Genomic DNA, 25,512 nt, shown 5'->3' on the forward strand with positions numbered 1-25,512 from the left:
GACCTAGCTTTGTAAAAATAGTACAGTGTGTATGCAGTAAATTAACTATACAGCAAGGAAGGAAAAGGCTTAAAGAAAACCATTAATATCATTAATGCAATATATGTGAGAGGAGTGTTATGAGGTAATAAGCTGAGCCTTATTTTAAATGTTCCTTTCAGAAGCACATTAATATTTCATAGATCATTATACCTGGACAATTTCAGAATATTTACAAACTCTGGGAACACAGAGTACATCATTAAGTGTTTATTAACAGTTTTGGTGTTGCGTGACATAGTAATCATTATAATGGAGCAAGAGACTATTTTTGTCTGTCTTTAATTAAGAAAGCTTTTTTCTCATTTGTACACTGTGTATGATATCCTTTATCATCTTTAACTGCTATATCAGAACTGGAATTGTAGGACTAAGAAAATGCAACTCCACTGGTTTACATGTCATTGAATAACAGTATATATATATATATATATATATATATATATATATATATATATATATATATATATATATATTTATATATATTTAAGTGGTAGAAGAGAACACATTGTATCTGCCAAACATAATCAAGCTGCAAATAATTTATTTTATTTATTTTATATTTGTTTACCTTGAGAGTCTGACTGGACATAAAACCCTTTGTTAGCGAAGGTCTGGGCAGAAGAGCTCCATTGTTAGTAAACTATTTTGTTAGTAGAAAGAAAATTGTATAAAACAATAAAGAAAAAAATAGTAACAGATATTCATAACGGTAAAAAGACTAGAACAGAATAAATTGGTCAAGTGGGAGACAAGACCAAAAATCATATATAACAATGTTTCTAGAAGACAGTTCTTACAGTAGTAGCAGGTAGTGACATTGTATACACTGAGAGTGCACTTACGATACTTAGTCTTATATACAAGTAGCATAACAAACTGAAGACTTAAAATCTGATAGATATTAACAGTGAATATGAAAAAAACAACATGACTTAAATGTAGTGCTCACTACATTTGCAATTAACATTTTAAAATCAGCTAGTTCCATGGTTTGGGCTACCCATGCCCAGTACATGTACAAGTCCAGAAACTGGTGAGGTGGGCTTTAATGTGTTGCTTGAAGTTTTTTAAGCTAGTTATAGTACTAATTTCAAGTGGTAAGGCATTCCACAGTTTAGCAATGTATTAGGAGTATAGAGTTCATGCAGTATCACAACAGTCCACAATATGAGCAAAAAATAAATGTAAACTCCTGTACCCTTTGGTGTCATCATTAGAAATGAAGCAATTAGACTCAGAAAAACATTGCTGTGCTTATTTGAAACAATTTTTGCAACAGAATGTTTAAAATAATTCATCACACTCTAGTATGTCTTTTCGGGATAACTAGCCTTTGGACACCACTTGCACAGGATAAAACAATCAAGGAGGGTGGCCTAATGGTTAAGGTGTTTGCCTTACAAACACAGGGTGCAGGGTTTGAGTCTCACAAGGGATAATTGGCTAGTCTTAAAATGGCTCTCAAGGGCAGTTAGCTCAGTACTAATCTATGAACATTTTGAGATTTATAAATCTGTTGTATAATGAAATATATATCTAAATATTTTTAAAAATACTTGTATAGTCATGAGGGCCTCTCAGTTCTCAGAAGTCCCATATCTGGCATATTTACTTGATTTTGCTCTGTTTGTGGTAATGTTGTCTTGTTCTAATAAAAGATTAACAGGAAATACTTAAGAACTGTGCTTGAGGAGCTTATATCTGAAGTAATGTACTTAAAGAAGATGCTTAAATCATCACTGTGAAAAGGTTTGCAGATGGGAATAATCCTCACAAATTGATGTAAGTTACCTAGGCATGTCATAATGGCAACAGCTTCAGCTAGACTAAGAAAGTCACTAATAAAGACTGTAGGCAAACATTAACAGAACAATAGTGATTTAGAAGGAATCATGATGTAAGAAAGTACCGTTGTTTCTGATTGATCTTTACAAAGAGAAAGCATTTGCCAGAGTAAGCTGGGATGTTATGAGTAGGGCAATGGAAGCATTTGTATTGCCTGATACAAGGGGAAGGTCAATTAGAAGGCCATATGACAGATCAGAGGCAAAACTTAAAGTAAAAGAGGCCCTCTCTGATAAGTTTTATCTGAACAAAGGAACCAGGCAGGGGTGTCCTGTTTGCTGGTTGTTGTTTGCATTATATTTAGAGTGATTGGCAAAGAAAATAAGGGACTCAGAGATTAAAGGCTACAAATGATATGACAATCAAGAAAACTTGACTATATTTGCAGATGATGTTATTTTGTATCTGATTAAAAAAAAACAGAGGACATCTCATTGTTATGGAAAATTCTGAGAAAGTTTCAGATTTTACCAGGATATAAAATTAAAGAGGACAAAACAAAGGCTGTAACTATAAACTATGTACCCATACATGATTTAGTCCAGCAAAACCCATATTTATGAGGAAACAATAAAATGGAGTATTTAGCAATATGTATTAAAAAAGATTATGTTATGGCAGCTGAAGATATGTGGGAATACACTAAACAAATGATAATACAAAAATTGAAAAAGTGGAAGCTCTTGTTCATGGATACTAGAAAGGCTCACCCAGACTCTGCTACACTTTGCTGTGAGGGAAAGGTTAGTTTGCTTTTTATTTGTTATATTTTGTATTACTTTATTGCCTTTTTCTATTTTGAATACTGTGATTTGTTTTCTTGACCTTGTGTTTTACTTGTATTCTGCTTTTAACTACATATTAACACTTGAAAAGAGACCACAGCTCTGTCTCATGTGAGTCAGGCAGAAATCAGAACAGATCAATTAAGGACTCACACATAAGATAGAACAGGTCAGTTAAGGTTAATCATCTGTGAACTGAGGGGGTGGAGCTAGGAACTAAACCTTCTATTTAAGGGGTAAAATGAAACATTACAGAGCTTTACTAGAAAGGATCACCCAGACTCTGATACACTTTACTGTGAGGGAAAGGTTAGTTTGCTTTTTATTTGTTGTATTTTGTATTACTTTGCTACCTTTTCCTATTTTGAATATTGTAATTTGTTTTCTTTACCTTGTGTTTTACTTTTATTTCTGCTTTTAACTGCATATTAAAACTTGAAAAGAGACCACAGCTCTGTCTCTTGTGAGTCAGGCAGAATTTTTCTCCACCCTCCCACACAGTTACTGTTGTGTTCTTTAACACCACTGTCTTTCTAGTTGCCTGCCCTTTATTTTAATTTGAACATATATCTCATTTCCTCTCTGCTTTTACTGGCTTGTGTGAGTAAGCGTAAAATTATCATTTTGTGTAATCACTCCCCTTCGGCTATTCAAATTTATTGGCCATCCTACTGTATTCCATAGTACCAGAATACAAAAGTGACCACCCTGTTTCAATCTATCTTGCTGTTTTAAAAATAGTGACTCTCCACTAAAAATTAACTTTTTAAACAGGTAAAACTTAAGTTACTTACTTTCACATCTAACTCCTTTAGTCCACACTGCAGTGTTTAGGATAAACCATCTTTCTTTCATCTTACCTTTAAGCATCCCTGTGACTAGATCTTACTCTAAAACCTGCTGGAAAGCACTAGGAATCCTTAAACTGATACAAACACTCAACTCTCCTTGTTAATAAGGAGAAATTAATCGTAGGCACTAAGCAGCCTATAATTGCAAAGTACTTTGCTAAGGTAAGGTAAAACTGCTCTTGTACTTTACAAAAAAAAAACATTAAACCAGGCATGTCCAAGGGTCATCTTCCGGTGATTTCTCCTGTCCACCTGGTGAATCTGGGGATACTGGGGCAAAGCAGCAATTGTCTCATGTACACAGACAACCCTCTCCTCCTACTGCCCAACACTGGAACCTGTGAGAGATGCACTTATATAGCCAAACTGGAAGCAAAACTCTCTCCACCCAATATTGTGCTAGACAGTCATGAGGAGAAGGGTAACACCCACACTACACCTTAAGCAACACATAACCCTTCTAAACCCACACCACCAGTACCCTCACATAGCAACACTAAACCCTCATATGCAGAGGCCCTTAACAGTAACCTAGCCAAGCAACAAGGACCTCCAAAGCTGAAACACAAACAAACACCAATCACAGCCACAGTGTCACATAGCTCACAACACCAGTGTAACACCCAACACCAGTCTCTAAGGCAAGACAACGTACCCAATACTTTAGCCATAGGTGACTCTATAGTCAGGCACACTGATGTCCTACTCACCAGGCTGAACAAGGAGAAAATTACAGTCAGCTGCCTGTTGAGTGCCAGGATCCACTACATAACACATGCACTCAAGTCACTCCACAACAAGAACAAGTACAAATATAACTCTGTCATTGTCCATGTTGGAGTGAATGACTTGAGATGTACCTCCCTAGACTACCTAAAAAGAGACATGGAAGAGCTCTTGGATCATGTGGCCAAGGCAGGTATGACCCTAGCCCTGAGAAGCATCCTGCCTTCACCCAGAATGATACCACACTATAAAGACAAAATGATTGATTTCAACAATTGGCTAAGCTTCTGGTGTCATTCAAAGGGAATCCAGTATCTGTCTGTCTGGGATGACCTGATCTACAGACCACAATGCTTTGCCAGAGATGGTTTTCACCTGTCGTCCCTGGGATTCAGAATACTGGCTAAGGCTCTTGCCACCCCATAGTGTCTTTTCTAGGCAAAGTTCAAAAGACATAAGCACCACCAAAACAGGTACAAGCATGCAAAATCTGAAGGTAATGCTACTCAATGCTAGAAGTCTAAACCTCAAAATGCACTCTCAAGGCACTCCTAAAAATGGAGAACATAGATATCTGTGCAGTAACTGAGACCTGGTTCAAGGCTCCAAAGAGCACCCCTGCAATACCAGGCTACAACTTTTACCACACTCTTCGGTCAGCAAACCAGGACCAAAACACTAAAGGTGGAGGAGTGTACATATTCACCAAGGATATTCACACCACCAGGCTAGTTACCCAACACAATGCGTCTGAAATTCTCCAGGTGCAACTAACACTAGGTAAGACTGCAATCTAAATTGTAGCTTGCTACAGACCCCCCACCATGCCTCAAGTTTCTCCCTACACCTTTCTAAACATACTGGAAAATATTAAGATACAATCAAAGACCCTAATACTGGGTGATTTCAACTACCCTGCCATTAACTGGGAAAACTACTCGTGTACCAACACCTTTGCCCAACAGTTTTTGGAATTCATAAATTCCAATGCCATGGATCAATTAATAAATAGTCCCACCAGGAGCTCCAATATCCTAGACCTGGTCATTACCAACATGGGAAATTGATGCTCCGCACCTATGGTCACCCCCTCGTTGGTCAGGTCTGACCATAAGCTAATCACCCTTGACATCCACATTCCTCTCCCACCCCCCCACCCCCAGTAAGAAAACCTCTGTACAAAAACTTCTCCAAAGCCAACTTCATACTACTCAAGTCAGAAGTGACAAATTTCATGACACCCATGCAGGCGGGAACTGAAAGTTTGACTGCTGAATCTTACACTAAGGCACTGTATGAACACATCCACTCATGCATGAATTGCGCCATCCCAAATAGAACCAAGACGCTCTCCTCCAAATAAAGGAAACCAATCTGGTGATCCCCTGCCATAAACAAACTTTACAGCAAAAGAAAGAAACTGTTGCAGAAAAGAGGAAAATCCCAGCATGCAAAAACTCCCTTACTAGCATCAGTAAGAAGCTGAGATCCCTCATAAAATCCTCCAAAGCTAGTTATGAAACCAAAATTGCCAAAGATTCCAAAGACAACCACAAGACATTCTATAGCTATGTCAAGAATCTAAATGGCAATGCTCAGATCTGCTCTGAGCTACAACAGAATGGCATTAAATATACTGATCCCAAGGATATTGCCAATATCTTTGCAGATCAATTCAGTGCCAACTTCACCCCCCTCTCACCCCCTAAAGAGCCCATTTCAATACCGAAATATTGCCAAATTCCAGTAATAATGGCTACACAGGTAAAAAATGCACTCCCCAAAGCTAAGAATACAGCATCCATGGGACCAGACAACATCCCAGTCTGTGTACTACATGAACTACAAAATGAACTGGCACCTCACCTAAGTGTCATGTATAATCCTAGCCTCACCTCAGGCTTCATGCCCACTGAGTGGCACACAGCTACAGTTATCCCACTCCACAAGGGGGGATTCACCTTGGATCATGGGAACTACTGCCCCATCAGTCTGAAGAGCCTGATCTGCAAGGCCATGAAACGTATTATCATGGAACTTATAAACAAAGACATTGGCAACCTTCAAACACTGGACCCCACTCAGTTAGGGTTCGTGAAGGGCCAATCTTGTCTCCTGAACCTGACTGACTTCTTCAATTCAGTCTCCAGAGCTGTGGACGAAAGTAAGGTGGTCCACACAGCCTATCTGGACCTTGCCAAGGCCTTTGACACCATCTCCCACTCTGGAATCATAGATAAACTTACTAAGCTGAGCATTAATCCCTACGTCACTTGATGGGTTGCCAACTGGCTTACTGACAGAATCCACACTGTAAAAGTAGCCAACTCCAAATCCAGCTCCAGACAAGTGACAAGTGGAGTACCTCAGGGTTCAGATTTGGGACCACTCTTGTTTGGCATCTACTTTTCTGAAGTACAAGCCAACATTAAGGGACTCTGGCTAACAAAGCTCGCAGATGACTGCAAGATGGGAGCCATTACTGAATCCCCAAATGATGTGGATATTCTACAAAAGGGCCTTACAGAAACTGATGCTTGGTGCCAGAGCCATGGGCTGAAGCTCAATGTCAAGAAATGTAGTTATCCCCTTTGGGAAAAAACATGTACCCATGAATTACCACATAGGTGGCAATACACTAAACACTGAAAATGTGATAAGAGACTTAGGGACACAGGTGGACAGTGGTCTCACCTTTGATAACCACATTGCCATAACAGTCAGGAAATCCCTCTATGTGGCACACCTCATCACTAAGGGCTTTTCATCCAGAAAAAAGGAGGTCATTGTTTCACTGTACTCATCCCTCATTAGACCCATTATAGAATACAATGTCCCATTTGGTATGTACCTCTCAAGACATCTGCAACAACTAGAAAGGCTGCAGAAATACCTCACTAAAAGAATCACAGGCCTAAAGCAGATGCCCTATGCTGACCATCTAAAAAAACTCCAGCTATACTCTGTCTGCTTAACATACAAGGCCATGTCAAACCCAAAGCTGTGGGACATGCTATACTTAAAGAAATCCCAATACCTCAGAGCCACATGCTCCAAGGATCTAAACCGTGTCATTACAATGAACAAAACATGCTGGAGGGATAGGTTCCTGACCCAGAGACTCCCCAGACTCTGAAAAATAGACTACCCATACATGTCAAGCAGAGTGCCTCTTTGGCCCTCTTCAAAATGAACCTTGATGACTGGATGGGAGATAGGAAATTCACCCCAGGGATCACATCAGTCACCCTGCTAGACAGGGGTCCAGGAAGTAAATATTTTGGGAAGAATTAGCCAGGGAATTGTTATGGCAAGGCTTGTATAGGCCCTAGGGCTGGTAGCCTAGTACCAACCTATGATATGGATAACAAAATACAAGTAGATAAAATGTTTTTGGTCCTTTTAATTTTATATACAGTTCAGGCATACTTTTATTAACCGGAGCAGAAGCTGTGGACAGTAATTAATAAAGATCTGAAAAATGTTATCTGTGAAGCGAATATAGGGCAAGGGTAAAATGGGGTAACCTGATCCTTCCAACAGGACAAGGGGGCTTAGGGTTAGCTTATTTGAAGGGATATTTTACAGCTACACAATTAAAGCTCTTATATATAACACAAGCAAAAGCTATAATTCTAAGTGGAAAGGGGTGATGATAAATTGGGGGGGGGGGCATTCAAGAAATAAAGACATAATGGCATTTTGGATGCAGATCTTTAAGGAGAGTATCAATAGCCATACAGAATATTGCATTCATAAAATAACAAAATATTTTCTTAGATCTCAACTAACAGGAGTATGGCAAAAATAGATTCTTCTGCTAGGGATCACTACAATTAGAGGTGCAGAGAATAAGCAAGAGGGGGCTAGAATTTACTGGAGAAAACTGTCAAAGGAATCAAGGTCTTGGGAAGCAATAACTAGAGTGAAAAACATAATAGAATGAGAACAGGCCAAGAAGACATTTGGCATGCAGGCTGGAGACTGCCTTCCGTGTCAGAATATAGGCAAAGAGAAAGGGATAGAGGAATCCTAAGTAAAAGACCTGCTCTGGTAGAGTCTTTAGATGAATCTAGAACAGAAGTTACTGTTATAAAAGGGGTAATTAGTAGGGTATATAAAATATTGCATGATAACTATAGGAATTAATCAAAGACGGTAAAAAAGATTGGGAAGAGAGATTAGATAAGCAGTTCATAAGGAAACAAAGGGAGGACATATGTATGGCTCCCAAATATGCAACAAAGTCTAGAAGAGTTTTGATATTTGCTTGGAAGTGCTTGATAGGGATTTTTCTACCTGAAGCTGACTCCAAATAATTTTTCCTCAGGTAGATGGCAAATGCTGGAGGTGCTGTGATGAGAAAGAAAGAGTTAACTGGGAACATATGTTTTGGTAGTGTGATTAGTTTGCAGAATTAAAAAATTTCCTACAGAGTACTCTGTCAAAAATATTAGGTGAGAAAAAAGGCATAACTAAGGAAATTATTTTTTTCTGAGCTGGGATACAGGATATGAATTTCATAGATATTGTATAGCCTTTTTAAGTTTAATTCTGGTGGCTGCCAAAAAAGGAATTACTATAAAGTGGATATCAAAATTGAAACCAACTGTATTTGGAGTGGTGAATATTGTAACAGAGTAAGAGAACTGGAAGCAAGAGCTTTAGAAAAGGGTAGGAGCATACTACATAAAAATGGAAATTGTGGGAAAAATACATGCAGAATAATGTTTTGGAGGAGGAGTGAGGTCTAAGGGAAGGCAGGAATTAAGCAATTTATGTAATGTTGGATTGATGCTAATTGTATAAAAAGCATGTATGTGATGTATAATGTTTTTAACTGTGAGCATGTTAACACAGTTTGTTTTCTGTGATATAAATCTATGTTTGTGTATGTCTTACTTAAGTGATAATTCAATAAAGGCATTAAAAAATAGATGACAGTAGACATTAGTCAGGTTGTACCTTTCAAAAAATGCAAATGGAACTGCACAGGTGACTATTCATGAGACTTGTACAGAACAGCATGATAATAAGGAAACACAGGAACTGATACCAACAAGTGGATTAGAAGTAAAGCCTATATACCCAACTTTGACCAGTCTGTGATTGAATGGTACTAGAAGAATACTAAAATAAGAACAGGATTCACACCAAGCAGAAACAAACTAATGAAGCAGGGCAAGCGGGTTCAAACAGAAGTACACCAGGCGTATAAAATCCTTAACGCAAATTTATTTCAATACAAGTTAAGACAGCGTTTTCGCTACTCAAAAGTGGTAGCTTCTTCAGAGTGAATGGATACAAAAATAAAAGCACATTTTAAAAGGCAAACAGTGAATTCACTGGTTACATCACTTCCTGACAGCATATCATTTCATTTAAAGCAGTAGTAACACAAAAGAGTCAGACATACGCTCTATTAGTGTAAAAAGAAACGATATGACAATTAAAAGCACATTAACACAAAAGTTAAAAAATACATAACCGCAAAATACAAGCGTGTTATTTATTCTCTATAACATGATGAATAAGTACAAAAGCATCGTAAAAAGAATATGATAATCACAACTAATATATGGCACATGTTATGTACAAGATAGTTGAACAAGAACATATTCTTTTTACGATGCTTTTGTACTTATTCATCATGTTATAGAGAATAAATAACACGCTTGTATTTTGCGGTTATGTATTTTTTAACTTTTGTGTTAATGTGCTTTTAATTGTCATATCGTTTCTTTTTACACTAATAGAGCGTATGTCTGACTCTTTTGTGTTACTACTGCTTTAAATGAAATGATATGCTGTCAGGAAGTGATGTAACCAGTGAATTCACTGTTTGCCTTTTAAAATGTGCTTTTATTTTTGTATCCATTCACTCTGAAGAAGCTACCACTTTTGAGTAGCGAAAACGCTGTCTTAACTTGTATTGAAATAAATTTGCGTTAAGGATTTTATACGCCTGGTGTACTTCTGTTTGAACCCGCTTGCCCTGCTTCATCAAAATAAGAACAGGAAGTAGTATCCATTGTTGAATCCTTGCAAAGAAAGAGAATACAATATAAATTATTGACATTAGAAGCAGAGGTCTCTGAAATGGTAATTACATGGGAAATTACAAGATGTAGAAGATGGGAGGTTAATAAATGTACCACTGAATCAGGAAACAGGCATAATGTGCATGTTCTGGAGGGGGGGGGGGGTAAAGAGGTACTTGTTGAAGGGAACAGATAGGAAAACTACAATACTCCATCCAAGCATTGCCTCTTGACTTGTAAGCATTAAAAATCATAGGAGATGGGGAAAAAGGTCACGATTTTCTTATTTTAGAGATTAGGTGTTTAGTTCATAAACCATATATACCCTCCCCAGAAGGCACATCATGATCAATTGCTAATAACAAATGCTTCCTTCAAGATGCAGGCTCCCAAATCAAATCCAGCTCTACCCTCAAACCAACCCCTCCACTTACACATACAACCCCATAAAAACACAATTCTTTCACAAATATATCCTCATCTCCACTATAAGAAAATATCTCCTAAAGCTAAAAACTACAATCTTCTTCCAGAATTTCTAAAAGTTGAGTTGAAGCTCTATCATATTCAATATCTATACTATTAAATAGATCCATTCTAGAAACTTATGTGCCAGCCATTGTAAGAAGACATAGATACTTCCTTCTCAGAAAGAAAGACCCCTTGCTGACTAGTCCAACTTCAGACCAATAACAATTCTGTTGCCATTGTCTAAAATATTAGAAAACTGCTTCCATTCTCAATTACTGCAATATATATTCATGGAAAATCTTCTCTCTCTTCCAGAAAATGTTTTTTTCTTGCTAAAAATAGCACCGCTACTTCCCTGTTTTGCTTTGCTGATATCATTAATAAAATCAGAAATACCAGAAACCTAATATCTTCCTTATTCCTAGACCTATCCAAACCATTTGACATGTCTCTCACCATAAACTATTACTAATACCCCCCTCCTTGAATCCTTCCCTCTTTTCCCTCTCCTGGTTTAACAGCTACCTAACAGATAGATTCCAATTAGTGAAATGGCAATAAGAACACTCATTTCCCCATTACTGTAGGGGTGCTCCAAGGTTCCTTATTTGGACCCCTCCTGTTTAACATACTTATAAATTATTTAAACAGTGCTTCAAAGCACACCACTCTTATACAATATGCAGATGAATCTGCACTCATCTGGACAACCTCTAACCTACAATAACTTTAAGAAGTTAATCAAGAATCCATCGTATCTATAGAATCCTTGCTAGACAGTTTACAATGCTACTTAAACCCAAAAAGTAAACTGCACTTTTCAGCCCAAAACATTCTTCCAAAGGAAATCTCTTGTCACAATCACTTCTTTAAATTACACTCTGATTTAACAGGTCCTTAATACCAAAGTCCTAGGAGCCACTGTTGGCAGCAACATAAAATTAGACCTATTTCTCCAAACTGTTATTAAAAAAAAACAACAAATGTATGGCCTCTTATATCGAACAAAATCCTACCCAACAGACAGAACTGTAGAAACCACAATTAAAACCCATACCTTACCTACTGTATCGTATGCCTCTCCACTCTTTACTAACTTACAAACTTCCACACAAACACAGCTGGAACAATGCTACAAAAAATAGCTCACTTTGCTGCTAATTACCCTCTTTAAAAGTTGTTACTGTTCTGCCCTTAACAACTAAACTGGCCTCAGCTGGTTCATACTCTAAAATACTACCCTAATAAGTACCCATTATTAAAAGACATGCTTCAATGCTACCCACCCAATCAAAGCTGTTCATTCTAAAGACAAACTACTCCTCTCTGTCACTAAAGCACAGAATGCATCGGGAGCATCTTTATATTGAAACTCTGTAGCCATCCTCTGGAATGCCCTCCCACATGCTCTCAGACTTCTTAAAAACCATCAGGCATTCAAACCTCATCTATGAGAACAATTTTCAACATCCTTATTCTGTAGCTGTACATCTCCAGGAATAGTCAAACATCTCCCCTTTTTTCTTCCTTTTCTACTATACCTCTGCTGTCCTCTACCAACTATCACTATGTCTTCACCCAACCCACCTTCTACCAATGCCTCTCTTAACTCTCTTTTACCACTCATTTAATTTATATCTCAAGCTTAAATCAACCTTTAGCTATCCACCTTTTCTAAATTACTCAGTACTCTGTATTGTGACATCTAACCTACATCCTTCTTATTTATCTAACTATATCTCTATAGAGTATAATTAAAATCAAAGCCTTACTACCACATGTATAGCTGCTGGTGATTTTGCCAACATAAAATTTAGTTTGTTTTCTGTCTAACATTACTGAAATTACATAACTTAAAAGATTTTGATTGTATTGCATTTATTGGAACTATTCTTCCTGGGTCTCCACTGGAAAGTGGCATTTTTGCCCAGTTGGACTTTGGAGCTCAACAAATGTAAAATAAATAAACAAATAAATAAATAAATATAGGTAATGATAAAGAAATATTTGTATGGGCTTAGCTTAGTTAATAATGTAAGTGGCCATAAATACCCATATAAAGGTGTAACTTTATATTGAAAATGAATAAAGCTTGGAAAAACAATGGAAAATCTGACTGTAATAAAATGACAATGTTTAAATCATAGCAGTGGAGAAATACCAACTGGTAATGTGTGAGTCACAAAACAGGGCATAGATGTCTGGAAAAGATCTATAGACTGTTAGAATGTCTGGTGCCAAAGCAGTTACGAGAAGAAAAGATATGAGGGAATATAACTGCACTTGTTCTGAAAAAAGGAAACAAAATATACTCTGAAATATTCCCCTGAATTCACTAATCTTCCATTCAGGACTAGCATAGTCCTGTACAGAAGCACCCATTTAGGAGCAGGACAGCAGCGCGCCATGCATAGTAATGAAGGTGTGCTGCCCGAGCTCCTAGGCCTACACAGAGCACGTAGAAGTGCAGTGGGCGTGTCTGAGAGCCAAGCTCTCAGAATATACACACACCTGCAACGAAAGACTGCAGAAAGGTAGTAAACAATGAGTGAGACCTCCCATAGAAGTACGCATACCCCCAGCAACATCCCCCCACATGTATAAAAGCAAGAGTGCATAAAAAATAAAAAAGATATGTATTGTTAATGAAACGGAAGTAGGTACATGAGTTTGCCAATGGCTTAGCTACTGTTAATGTAGCTTAAATAGCAAAAAGAGGATAAAAAGCAAGATATATGCAAATGAAACAGTACAGCAATACTGTAGTGGGCAGAACATTCACTTCACGAGCAGTCAATCGCGGTTCGAGTCCGACTGCAGTACATTCCATTTCAAATCACTGTTCTGATCAATATATTCAATTGTATAATCTAATAAATAACATATATTTGTGAACTGGAGTAATAAGCTGTGTAATGAATGATAACCCCATGCATTTGCCAAATTCACCACCTCCCCAAGAATCATTAGACTATTACTGTTTAAAATACAGCAGTAGTAAGGATAAATAAGGGATCTATATTATATCATCGAACGCTTAAAGAAGCGAACGCTGATTGATCGACCTAATTTAAGTGAAAGCTTACAATCTCGAACTGTCAGATCAGCGATTTTTTTCCCAGGGAAAAAAATCGCTGATCCAAAACACATACACACAACACAAGCACACCAAACAAACAGAACTCCACACACATACACCTAAAATCTGATACCTAACCCTACACTAAACTATGCACATACCACTAACTACCCACTTACCTTAACCCAAACCCTAACCCTAAGGTCTGTCACTATCGCACACTCACCTCACCCGTTCCCTAACCCTAACTCACTTAAATCCACCCTAACCCTCATGTCCACTCAATCGCACACACACCTAACCTGAGCCCTAACCCTAACTCACCGAAATCACCCTAACACTCACATCCACACAATCGCACACTTACCTGAATCTGACAGGTAACTTTCCACCATAACACTGAAAATACCGAAGCAACAGAAACGGACAACCGAATTCTTTCCCTTGGAAAAAATTCGAGTTTCTGCTGCTTTGACATTTTGCAGTTTTGTGAAAATAAGTTTGATCAATCAGCGTTCGCTTTTTTAAGCATTCGAAGATATAATATAGACCCTAAATAAGCACTAGTAGGCAGGTGTAAGTCTGTTTACACGGCAGTAAGCAGTGCTTACACAGATTAATACTGAGGCTAACCATGTGTCACCGGAAGTTAGCAGTGCTTACCTTCATGCAAACCTGCTGACAACTGCGTGAAAGTGCTTCAATCACTCCATATCCAATGGGCCTCGTTCTGGCCAGCAATAAAATAAACAGCCTTTGCAAGGCTCAAACCCAGGAGAGTGCAAACCATAACCAATGTGATTTACCACTAAGCCACAGCAAATATGCATAACCCTGATGTTTCCACAAACATAGCATCCAGCAATACCAGTCAACATTACAGGACATGTATCTATACATGTAGATGTATGTGTGTGTATATATATATATATATATGCCTCTCTGTATTACGTTCATAGGTTCATAGGTTCATAGGTTCATACTAGGCTATCTGCCTTGGGACATTTATAAGCCTAGCCCAATTGTGTTTGGCTTATGCCACCCCTTGATTTGAGTATACTGTGCCCTTTTTAAAGATTAGTTTACTGTGCCTCTGTCTAATAGTGACATGGAAGTAATCCCCGGGACAAACCTTTATCCCCATCCACTCATCAAGATTCTTCTTGAAGAGAGTCAGTGAGGTGATCTGCCTAACATGAATTGGAATTCTATTCCAGAGCAAAGGGAGCCTCTGGGTTATGAATCTGTCCCTCCAGCATGTTCTATTTATTTCTGTGCTGAGGTTCAAGTCCCTTGAGTACGTGGCTCTAAGGGATTTAGATTTACTGAGGTGGAGCATGTCCATTAATTCTGGGTTGGACATAGCTTTATATGTCAGGCATAGATCGCCTCGAAGTAGGTGGTATGCAACTGAGTAGAGCTGGAGTTTTTTTAACCGAGCAGCATATGGCATCTGTTTGAGTCCATTGATCCTCCTGGTGAGGTACTTTTGGGGTCTTTCTAATTGCTGCAGGTGTCGGGTAAGGTACATCCCAAAGGGGGCATTGTATTCTTTAAAACTTCAGCTTGGCAAGCTAAGAACTTGGTTATATTCAACTGGACGTATAAGAGAATTTAAGTACCTTTTTATGCACTTTTTCTTTTAAAAAATACAGTATTTAAATTGATTTAAACTGTGTATGAAGGAGTGTTGAAGGAATTTTTAACTGGTTATTCTGCTCTTCAGTAACTTGAACTAAAAGCTAGTGTTGGCTGAATTTTGTTATTTGCTAGTAATTACAGGTGTGGGGGTAGCCACATTCAGTGATTTCCTGTCCTTGCATATTTAAACTGGTGCATGTGAAATAATTCCTGCTTTAAAACTTCAGCTTGGCAAGCTAAGAACTTGGTTATATTCAACTGGACGTATAAGAGAATTTAAGTACCTTTTTATGCACTTTTTCTTTTAAAAAATACAGTATTTAAATTGATTTAAACTGTGTATGAAGGAGTGTTGAAGGAATTTTTAACTGGTTATTCTGCTCTTCAGTAACTTGAACTAAAAGCTAGTGTTGGCTGAATTTTGTTATTTGCTAGTAATTACAGGTGTGGGGGTAGCCACATTCAGTGATTTCCTGTCCTTGCATATTAACTCTGGTGCATGTGAAATAATTCCTGCTTTAAAACTTCAGCTTGGCAAGCTAAGAACTTGGTTATATTCAACTGGACGTATAAGAGAATTTAAGTACCTTTTTATGCACTTTTTCTTTTAAAAAATACAGTATTTAAATTGATTTAAACTGTGTATGAAGGAGTGTTGAAGGAATTTTTAACTGGTTATTCTGCTCTTCAGTAACTTGAACTAAAAGCTAGGGTTGGCTGAATTTTGTTATTTGCTAGTAATTACAGGTGTGGGGGTAGCCACATTCAGTGATTTCCTGTCCTTGCATATTTAAACTGGTGCATGTGAAATAATTCCTGCTTTAAAACTTCAGCTTGGCAAGCTAAGAACTTGGTTATATTCAACTGGACGTATAAGAGAATTTAAGTACCTGTTTATGCACTTTTTCTTTTAAAAATAAAGTATTTAAATTGATTTAAACTGTGTATGAAGGAGTGTTGAAGGAATTTTAACTGGTTATTCTGCTCTTCAGTAACTTGAACTAAAAGCTAGTGTTGGCTGAATTTTGTTATTTGCTAGTAATTACAGGTGTGGGGGTAGCCACATTCAGTGATTTCCTGTCCTTGCATATTTAAACTGGTGCATGTGAAATAATTCCTGCTTTAAAACTTCAGCTTGGCAAGCTAAGAACTTGGTTATATTCAACTGGACGTATAAGAGAATTTAAGTACCTTTTATGCACTTTTTCTTTTAAAAATACAGTATTTAAATTGATTTAAACTGTGTATGAAGGAGTGTTGAAGGAATTTTTAACTGGTTATTCTGCTCTTCAGTAACTTGAACTAAAAGCTAGTGTTGGCTGAATTTTGTTATTTGCTAGTAATTACAGGTGTGGGGGTAGCCACATTCAGTGATTTCCTGTCCTTGCATATTTAAACTGGTGCATGTGAAATAATTCCTGCTTTAAAACTTCAGCTTGGCAAGCTAAGAACTTGGTTATATTCAACTGGACGTATAAGAGAATTTAAGTACCTTTTTATGCACTTTTTCTTTTAAAAAATACAGTATTTAAATTGATTTAAACTGTGTATGAAGGAGTGTTGAAGGAATTTTTAACTGGTTATTCTGCTCTTCAGTAACTTGAACTAAAAGCTAGTGTTGGCTGAATTTTGTTATTTGCTAGTAATTACAGGTGTGGGGGTAGCCACATTCAGTGATTTCCTGTCCTTGCATATTTAAACTGGTGCATGTGAAATAATTCCTGCTTTAAAACTTCAGCTTGGCAAGCTAAGAACTTGGTTATATTCAACTGGACGTATAAGAGAATTTAAGTACCTTTTATGCACTTTTTCTTTTAAAAATACAGTATTTAAATTGATTTAAACTGTGTATGAAGGAGTGTTGAAGGAATTTTAACTGGTTATTCTGCTCTTCAGTAACTTGAACTAAAAGCTAGTGTTGGCTGAATTTTGTTATTTGCTAGTAATTACAGGTGTGGGGGTAGCCACATTCAGTGATTTCCTGTCCTTGCATATTTAAACTGGTGCATGTGAAATAATTCCTGCTTTAAAACTTCAGCTTGGCAAGCTAAGAACTTGGTTATATTCAACTGGACGTATAAGAGAATTTAAGTACCTTTTTATGCACTTTTTCTTTTAAAAATACAGTATTTAAATTGATTTAAACTGTGTATGAAGGAGTGTTGAAGGAATTTTTAACTGGTTATTCTGCTCTTCAGTAACTTGAACTAAAAGCTAGTGTTGGCTGAATTTTGTTATTTGCTAGTAATTACAGGTGTGGGGGTAGCCACATTCAGTGATTTCCTGTCCTTGCATATTTAAACTGGTGCATGTGAAATAATTCCTGCTTTAAAACTTCAGCTTGGCAAGCTAAGAACTTGGTTATATTCAACTGGACGTATAAGAGAATTTAAGTACCTTTTATGCACTTTTTCTTTTAAAAAATACAGTATTTAAATTGATTTAAACTGTGTATGAAGGAGTGTTGAAGGAATTTTTAACTGGTTATTCTGCTCTTCAGTAACTTGAACTAAAAGCTAGTGTTGGCTGAATTTTGTTATTTGCTAGTAATTACAGGTGTGGGGTAGCCACATTCAGTGATTTCCTGTCCTTGCATATTTAAACTGGTGCATGTGAAATAATTCCTGCTTTAAAACTTCAGCTTGGCAAGCTAAGAACTTGGTTATATTCAACTGGACGTATAAGAGAATTTAAGTACCTTTTATGCACTTTTTCTTTTAAAAATACAGTATTTAAATTGATTTAAACTGTGTATGAAGGAGTGTTGAAGGAATTTTTAACTGGTTATTCTGCTCTTCAGTTATTCCCACCCACCCGCCTGTTTTGTTTTGGTGTTAATCTTAGTGGCATTGAAACTGCCGCCCCTCAGCCTGCCTCTGGGCCCATCTCATTTGCTCACTCAACTGAGTGCAGTGAGATCATATTCTGATTTCAGGCACTCCTACTGTGTACAAAGAGAGCATCTGGGAAATAGAAAAAAAAAAATTAAGCTTATTTCCTGCCTTTCTTGTTAAGTGGTACAGACTATTTGTAGGCTTCTGAGCCCCCAAGCCCTTCTGTGTTTGAGGGAAGCCTTCTAGCTTGTTTTTTTTTTTTCTTGTAACTAGCCAGTTTTCTAGTTTCAGCACTCAAATCTGTTTCTTTGATCTCAGCACTTGTTCAGAAAAAAAAAAAAAAAAAAAATGTCATCTGCTTTTACTGTACTTGTGTTTTTACCTACTTCTTTTTACTTTTGCATCATCTTAAAATACTCAATTGTATTTATTACTGCTTGGTGTAACTCATTCTAAGCCTTTTGGTTTAAACACTTGGGCTTCGGACCAGTTAGTTGTTTTGCACTGAGAGGTTTGTGGTCTGCACTGTTGTGGCAGAACAGGTAGCTTACATCCTTCTAGGTTGAGAACTGCTGATTGAGGGCTCAGTGTCTGTTATTCTAAAAGTGTATTAATTCTGGTTTAAGCACTTGGGCTTTCAAGCCAGTTATTTTACATTAAGAGGGTTCGTGGTCTGCACTCTTGTGGGAGGAGAGGCTGGACTCTGCCCTTCTGAGCTGGGAATTTCTGGTTAAAGGCTTATAGTGCATGCATATCTGAACTGTTTCTTACTGAAGTTGGTGCCTTGTTTGCTGTGGCATAGACTGGATTCGGGCCTGCTGGATCTAGCTTTGTTTGTGTAACTTGAGCACTAATCCAGACATTCTCTAAAGTATTCAATGGTATTTATTACTGCTTGGTTGTAACTTGATTAAAGTGTAGCTATCATTCAAGTCTTTTGGATTAAGCACTTGGGCTTCAGACCAGTTGTTTTACATTAGGAAGGTTTGTGGCAAGCACTGTGGTGGCAGGACAGGTAGCTTTCATCCTTCTAAGTTGGGAACTGCTGATTGAGAGCCCAGTGTCCAAGTGTATTAGTTCTGGTTTAGGCACTTGGGCTTCAGGCCAGTTATTTTACATTAAGAAGGTTCTGTGGACTGCACTCTTGTGGGAGAAGAGGCTGGACTCTGCCCTTCTGAGCTGGGAATTTTCTGGTTAAAGGTTTATAGTGCCTGAATATTTGAACTGTATCTTACTGAAATTGGTTCACCTTGTTTGCTCTAGCATAGACTAGATCCAGGCCTACTGAATCTAGCTTTGTTTATATACTTGTTGTTTGTTTGCTTGTTATTTCCTGGAAGCTAATTCACCTAATACGCAACTTCTCAGCTTCTGTGGATCACTAGTGATATCTGCATTGCTTACTGTACTTATTTCCTTGTTTCACTTGAAAGAAAGTTACTGTTTGTCGCTTTTGCATTTAGTTACTTGTATCACATTGCACTCAAGTTACCTGGCACTTGCTCACTAAAGCAATTATATAAGTCAGCACTAAAATTAAAAGCACTACACCCTCACTCCCCACTGGCCCTTGTTTTCAATTAAGGATTTCCCAATATTATTCTAGCATGTCCAAAGGTCAGTTGTCAATCTCCTCTCCGGTCCAGCTGGTGAATCTGGGAATCTTGAGGCAATGTTATAACTGCCTCATGTACACAGACAACCCTCTCCTCCTCCCACATAACACAAATACTTTGAGAGATGCAGCTATTTAGCCAAACTGGAGGCTGAGCTCTCTCAACTCAGGACTGGCAAGACCAGACAGGAGGAGAAGGCAACTACACACACCACAAAACCAGCCTCACATAATGCTACCACTCCACTGAATCAAACACATAAACACACAAAGACATACTCGGAGGCTCTGAGTAAAATTTACCTAAACAGCAGAGGCCTCCAAAGCAGACACCCAAACAACTGCTACCTCAAGTCACCCCACAAGCAACACATAAACCACAAAAGCAGTGTGCAAAGCAGTCACAGCCCTTAAGGCCAAATACAACACCAAACATACTTGTCATAGGTGACTCCATAGTCAGACACACTGACGCCCCACTCAGCAGGCAGAACAAGGAGAGGGACACAGTAAGCTGCGTATCGGGCTTAGAATCCGCCACATAACACAAGCACTGGTCACCCACAGCAAGTACAAATATGACACAGTCATTGTCCATGCTGGTGTGAACGACCTGAGACGATCTCCTGGACTGCATGAAAAGAGACATAGAGGAGCTCTCTGATTATGTAGCCCAGGCAGGTATGACCCTAACCCTGAGCAGTATCCTTCCTTCACCAAGAATGATGCCACAATATAGAGACAAGATGATCAGCTTTAACAATTGGCTTAATGTCTGGTGTCATTCAAAGGGGATCCAGTGTCTGTCTGCCTGGGATGACATGCTTGACAAGCCACGCTGCTTCCCAAGGGACAGCTTGCACCTGTCACCCTGGGATTCGGATATTGGCTAAGGCTCTTGCCACCCCCATAGTGCCTTTTTTAGGCAAGGCTCAAATTCTAAACCTACCACCCTAGAAAACAAAAATGGGAAGAAATTGAGGGTAATGCTGCTCAATGCCAGAAGTCTAAATCTCAAAATGCACCACTCGAGGCCCTTCTCAGTATGGAGAACATCGATGTCTGTGCTGTAACTGAAACCTGGTTCAAGGCTCCTGAGAGCACCCCGGCACTATTAGGTTTTACCTCATATCATGCTCCGCCCCAAAACCCGGACCACTCCACAAAGGAGGGGTGTATCCATATTCATAAAGGATACTCACACCTCCAGGTTGGTGGCAACGCATGAAGCTCGGAAACCATCCAGGTGCAACTAACAATAGCAAAACTGCTCTACAAATTGTAGCATGCTAAAGGCCACCCTCTCAAACTCAGGAACCCCACACAGCCTTCCTGAAGACCCTGGAGGGTATAAATGTATCTCCAAACACCATCATATTGGGTGACTTCAACTACCCGAATATAGACTGGGAACATTACTCAAGCCCTAACTTTCTAGCCCATCGGTTCCTGGAGTTCATAATTTCAAATGCCATGGAACAGCTAGTCACTGTTCCCACGAGAGGAGAAAATATACTAGATCTCATTGTCACAAACATGGGGACAAAATGCTCCACACCGGAAGTATATCCCTGATTGGTGAGATCTCATCATAAACTAATCTCACTGGAAATCCACATCCCGCCCCCACCCCCACCCCAAACAAAGACCATAGTGAAGAACTTCTCTAAAGCAAACTTCACACTACTCAAGACTGGTGTGGTATCCTTCAAGGCCCCTGAGTCAGAGCAAACCACAACCCAAGCTGCGAAGCCCTACAAATGCCTTCTATGAACACCTCCAGGACTGCATGGATCAGGCAATCCCAAATAAAACCAAGACTCTTTCCACAAAGGGCAAACGTCCAGTCTGGTGGACCCCAGCCATTAACAAACTTTACAATAAGAGGAGAAAGCTATTACATGATAGAACAAAATCCATAAAAGGAAGTCACCCCTGATCATTATTAGTAAAAAATACGAGCACTCATAAAATCAACTAAGGCCAATTTTGAGAGAAAATTGCCATGGATTCAAAGGACAATCATAAGGCCTTTTCAGCTATGTTAGGAACCTGGGTGGAAACTCACAGATATGCTCAGAATTAGTCCAAATGATACAAAAATCACTGAACCCACAGACATTGCCAACATACTGGCAGACAGGTTCAGTGCAAACTTCACCCCCCTCTCCCCTAAAGGAGAGATAACTATCCCAGCCGAAAGTGTAGCCTCCCGGACATCTCAAATGCGCAGGTGAAAGCTGCTCTCTCTAAAGCTAAAAACACAGCATCAATGGGACCGGATGGTGTCCCCGGCTGTGTGCTACACGAGCTAAATGAGGAATTAAACCCTCACATAAGGCAGCTGTTTAATCTCAGCCTTACCACAGGATCGTGCCCAAGGAGTGGCGTGACTGCAACTGTGGTCCCACTCCACAAAGGTGGCGCCTCACGGACCCTGGTAATTACCGCCCCATAAGCTTAACAAGTCTAGTCTGCAAAGCTATGGAGAGGATCATAATGGAGCTCATAAACAAAGATATAGGGGACTTGCAGACATTGGACCCGACCCAGTTTGGCTTTGTCAAGGGAAGATCATGCCTTTTTGAACTTGGTGGAAGCTTCTTGAAATAGTCACCAAGGCCATTGATGAGGGAAAGGAAGTCCATACAGCCTACCTTGACCTTTGCAAGAGCTTTCGACACAATACCCCACTCGGGTATTGTAGAAAAACTTAAATGTAAACCCATATGTCACAAGATGGGTTGCAAACTGGCTTAAGGACAGAACCCACAGGGTTAGAGTTGCTGGCTGTGTCAGACTCCAAGCCGGTCACAAGTGGTGTCCCACAGGGCTCGGTCCTTGGCCCCTATTGTTTGGCATCTACTTCTCGAAGTACAGGCCAACATGGGAGGACTTTGGCTGACAAAGTTTGCAGATGACTGCAAACTGGGCGCCATAGTGGAAAGTGCATCGGACACTGATATCCTTCAGAAGGGACTCACGGAAACAGATAGCTGGTGCCAGAGCCATGGCCTGAAGTTAAATGCCAAAAATGTATAGTTATACCCGCCGGGAAAAAACAAGGTAACCCCAAGCTACCATATAGGTGGCAATGCAATAAGAACAGAAGAGGTTATCAGGGACCTGGGGAGGCAGGTTGACAGTGGCCTTTCTTTGACACTCACATTGCTAAAGTGGTTTCAGCACTCAAATCTGTTTCTTTGATCTCAGCACTTGTTCAGAAAAAAAAAAAAAATGTCATCTGCTTTTACTGTACTTGTGTTTTTACCTACTTCTTTTTACTTTTGCATCATCTTAAAATACTCAATTGTATTTATTACTGCTTGGTGTAACTCATTCTAAGCCTTTTGGTTTAAACACTTGGGCTTCGGACCAGTTAGTTGTTTTGCACTGAGAGGTTTGTGGTCTGCACTGTTGTGGCAGAACAGGTAGCTTACATCCTTCTAGGTTGAGAACTGCTGATTGAGGGCTCAGTGTCTGTTATTCTAAAAGTGTATTAATTCTGGTTTAAGCACTTGGGCTTTCAAGCCAGTTATTTTACATTAAGAGGGTTCGTGGTCTGCACTCTTGTGGGAGGAGAGGCTGGACTCTGCCCTTCTGAGCTGGGAATTTCTGGTTAAAGGCTTATAGTGCATGCATATCTGAACTGTTTCTTACTGAAGTTGGTGCGCCTTGTTTGCTGTGGCATAGACTGGATTCGGGCCTGCTGGATCTAGCTTTGTTTGTGTAACTTGAGCACTAATCCAGACATTCTCTAAAGTATTCAATGGTATTTATTACTGCTTGGTTGTAACTTGATTAAAGTGTAGCTATCATTCAAGTCTTTTGGATTAAGCACTTGGGCTTCAGACCAGTTGTTTTACATTAGGAAGGTTTGTGGCAAGCACTGTGGTGGCAGGACAGGTAGCTTTCATCCTTCTAAGTTGGGAACTGCTGATTGAGAGCCCAGTGTCCAAGTGTATTAGTTCTGGTTTAGGCACTTGGGCTTCAGGCCAGTTATTTTACATTAAGAAGGTTCGTGGACTGCACTCTTGTGGGAGAAGAGGCTGGACTCTGCCCTTCTGAGCTGGGAATTTTCTGGTTAAAGGTTTATAGTGCCTGAATATTTGAACTGTATCTTACTGAAATTGGTTCACCTTGTTTGCTCTAGCATAGACTAGATCCAGGCCTACTGAATCTAGCTTTGTTTATATACTTGTTGTTTGTTTGCTTGTTATTTCCCTGGAAGCTAATTCACCTAATACGCAACTTCTCAGCTTCTGTGGATCACTAGTGATATCTGCATTGCTTACTGTACTTATTTCCTTGTTTCACTTGAAAGAAAGTTACTGTTTGTCGTTTTGCATTTAGTTACTTGTATCACATTGCACTCAAGTTACCTGGCACTTGCTCACTAAAGCAATTATATAAGTCAGCACTAAAAATTAAAAGCACTACACCCTCACTCCCCACTGGCCCTTGTTTTCAATTAAGGATTTCCCAATATTATTCTAGCATGTCCAAAGGTCAGTTGTCAATCTCCTCTCCGGTCCAGCTGGTGAATCTGGGAATCTTGAGGCAATGTTATAACTGCCTCATGTACACAGACAACCCTCTCCTCCTCCCACATAACACAAATACTTGCGAGATGCAGCTATTTAGCCAAACTGGAGGCTGAGCTCTCTCAACTCAGGACTGGCAAGACCAGACAGGAGGAGAAGGCAACTACACACACCACAAAACCAGCCTCACATAATGCTACCACTCCACTGAATCAAACACATAAACACACAAAGACATACTCGGAGGCTCTGAGTAAAATTTACCTAAACAGCAGAGGCCTCCAAAGCAGACACCCAAACAACTGCTACCTCAAGACACCCCACAAGCAACACATAAACCACAAAAGCAGTGTGCAAAGCAGTCACAGCCCTTAAGGCCAAATACAACACCAAACATACTTGTCATAGGTGACTCCATAGTCAGACACACTGACGTCCCACTCACCAGGCTGAACAAGGAGAGGGTCACAGTAAGCTGCCTATCGGGCTAGAATCCGCCACATAACACAAGCACTCGGGTCACTCCACAGCAAGTACAAATATGACACAGTCATTGTCCATGCTGGTGTGAACGACCTGAGACGTACCTCCCTGGACTGCATGAAAAGAGACATAGAGGAGCTCTCTGATTATGTAGCCCAGGCAGGTATGACCCTAACCCTGAGCAGTATCCTTCCTTCACCAAGAATGATGCCACAATATAGAGACAAGATGATCAGCTTTAACAATTGGCTTAATGTCTGGTGTCATTCAAAGGGGATCCAGTGTCTGTCTGCCTGGGATGACATGCTTGACAAGCCACGCTGCTTCGCAAGGGACAGCTTGCACCTGTCACCCCTGGGATTCCGGATATTGGCTAAGGCTCTTGCCACCCCCATAGTGCCTTTTAGGCAAGGCTCAAATTCTAAACCTACCACCCTAGAAAACAAAAATGGGAAGAAATTGAGGGTAATGCTGCTCAATGCCAGAAGTCTAAATCTCAAAATGCACGCACTCGAGGCCCTTCTCAGTATGGAGAACATCGATGTCTGTGCTGTA

The sequence above is a fragment of the Protopterus annectens genome, chromosome 4.part0 (genome assembly GCF_019279795.1).
Source record: "Protopterus annectens isolate FY-2018-M chromosome 4.part0, PAN1.0, whole genome shotgun sequence".
Taxonomy (NCBI): domain Eukaryota; kingdom Metazoa; phylum Chordata; order Ceratodontiformes; family Protopteridae; genus Protopterus; species Protopterus annectens.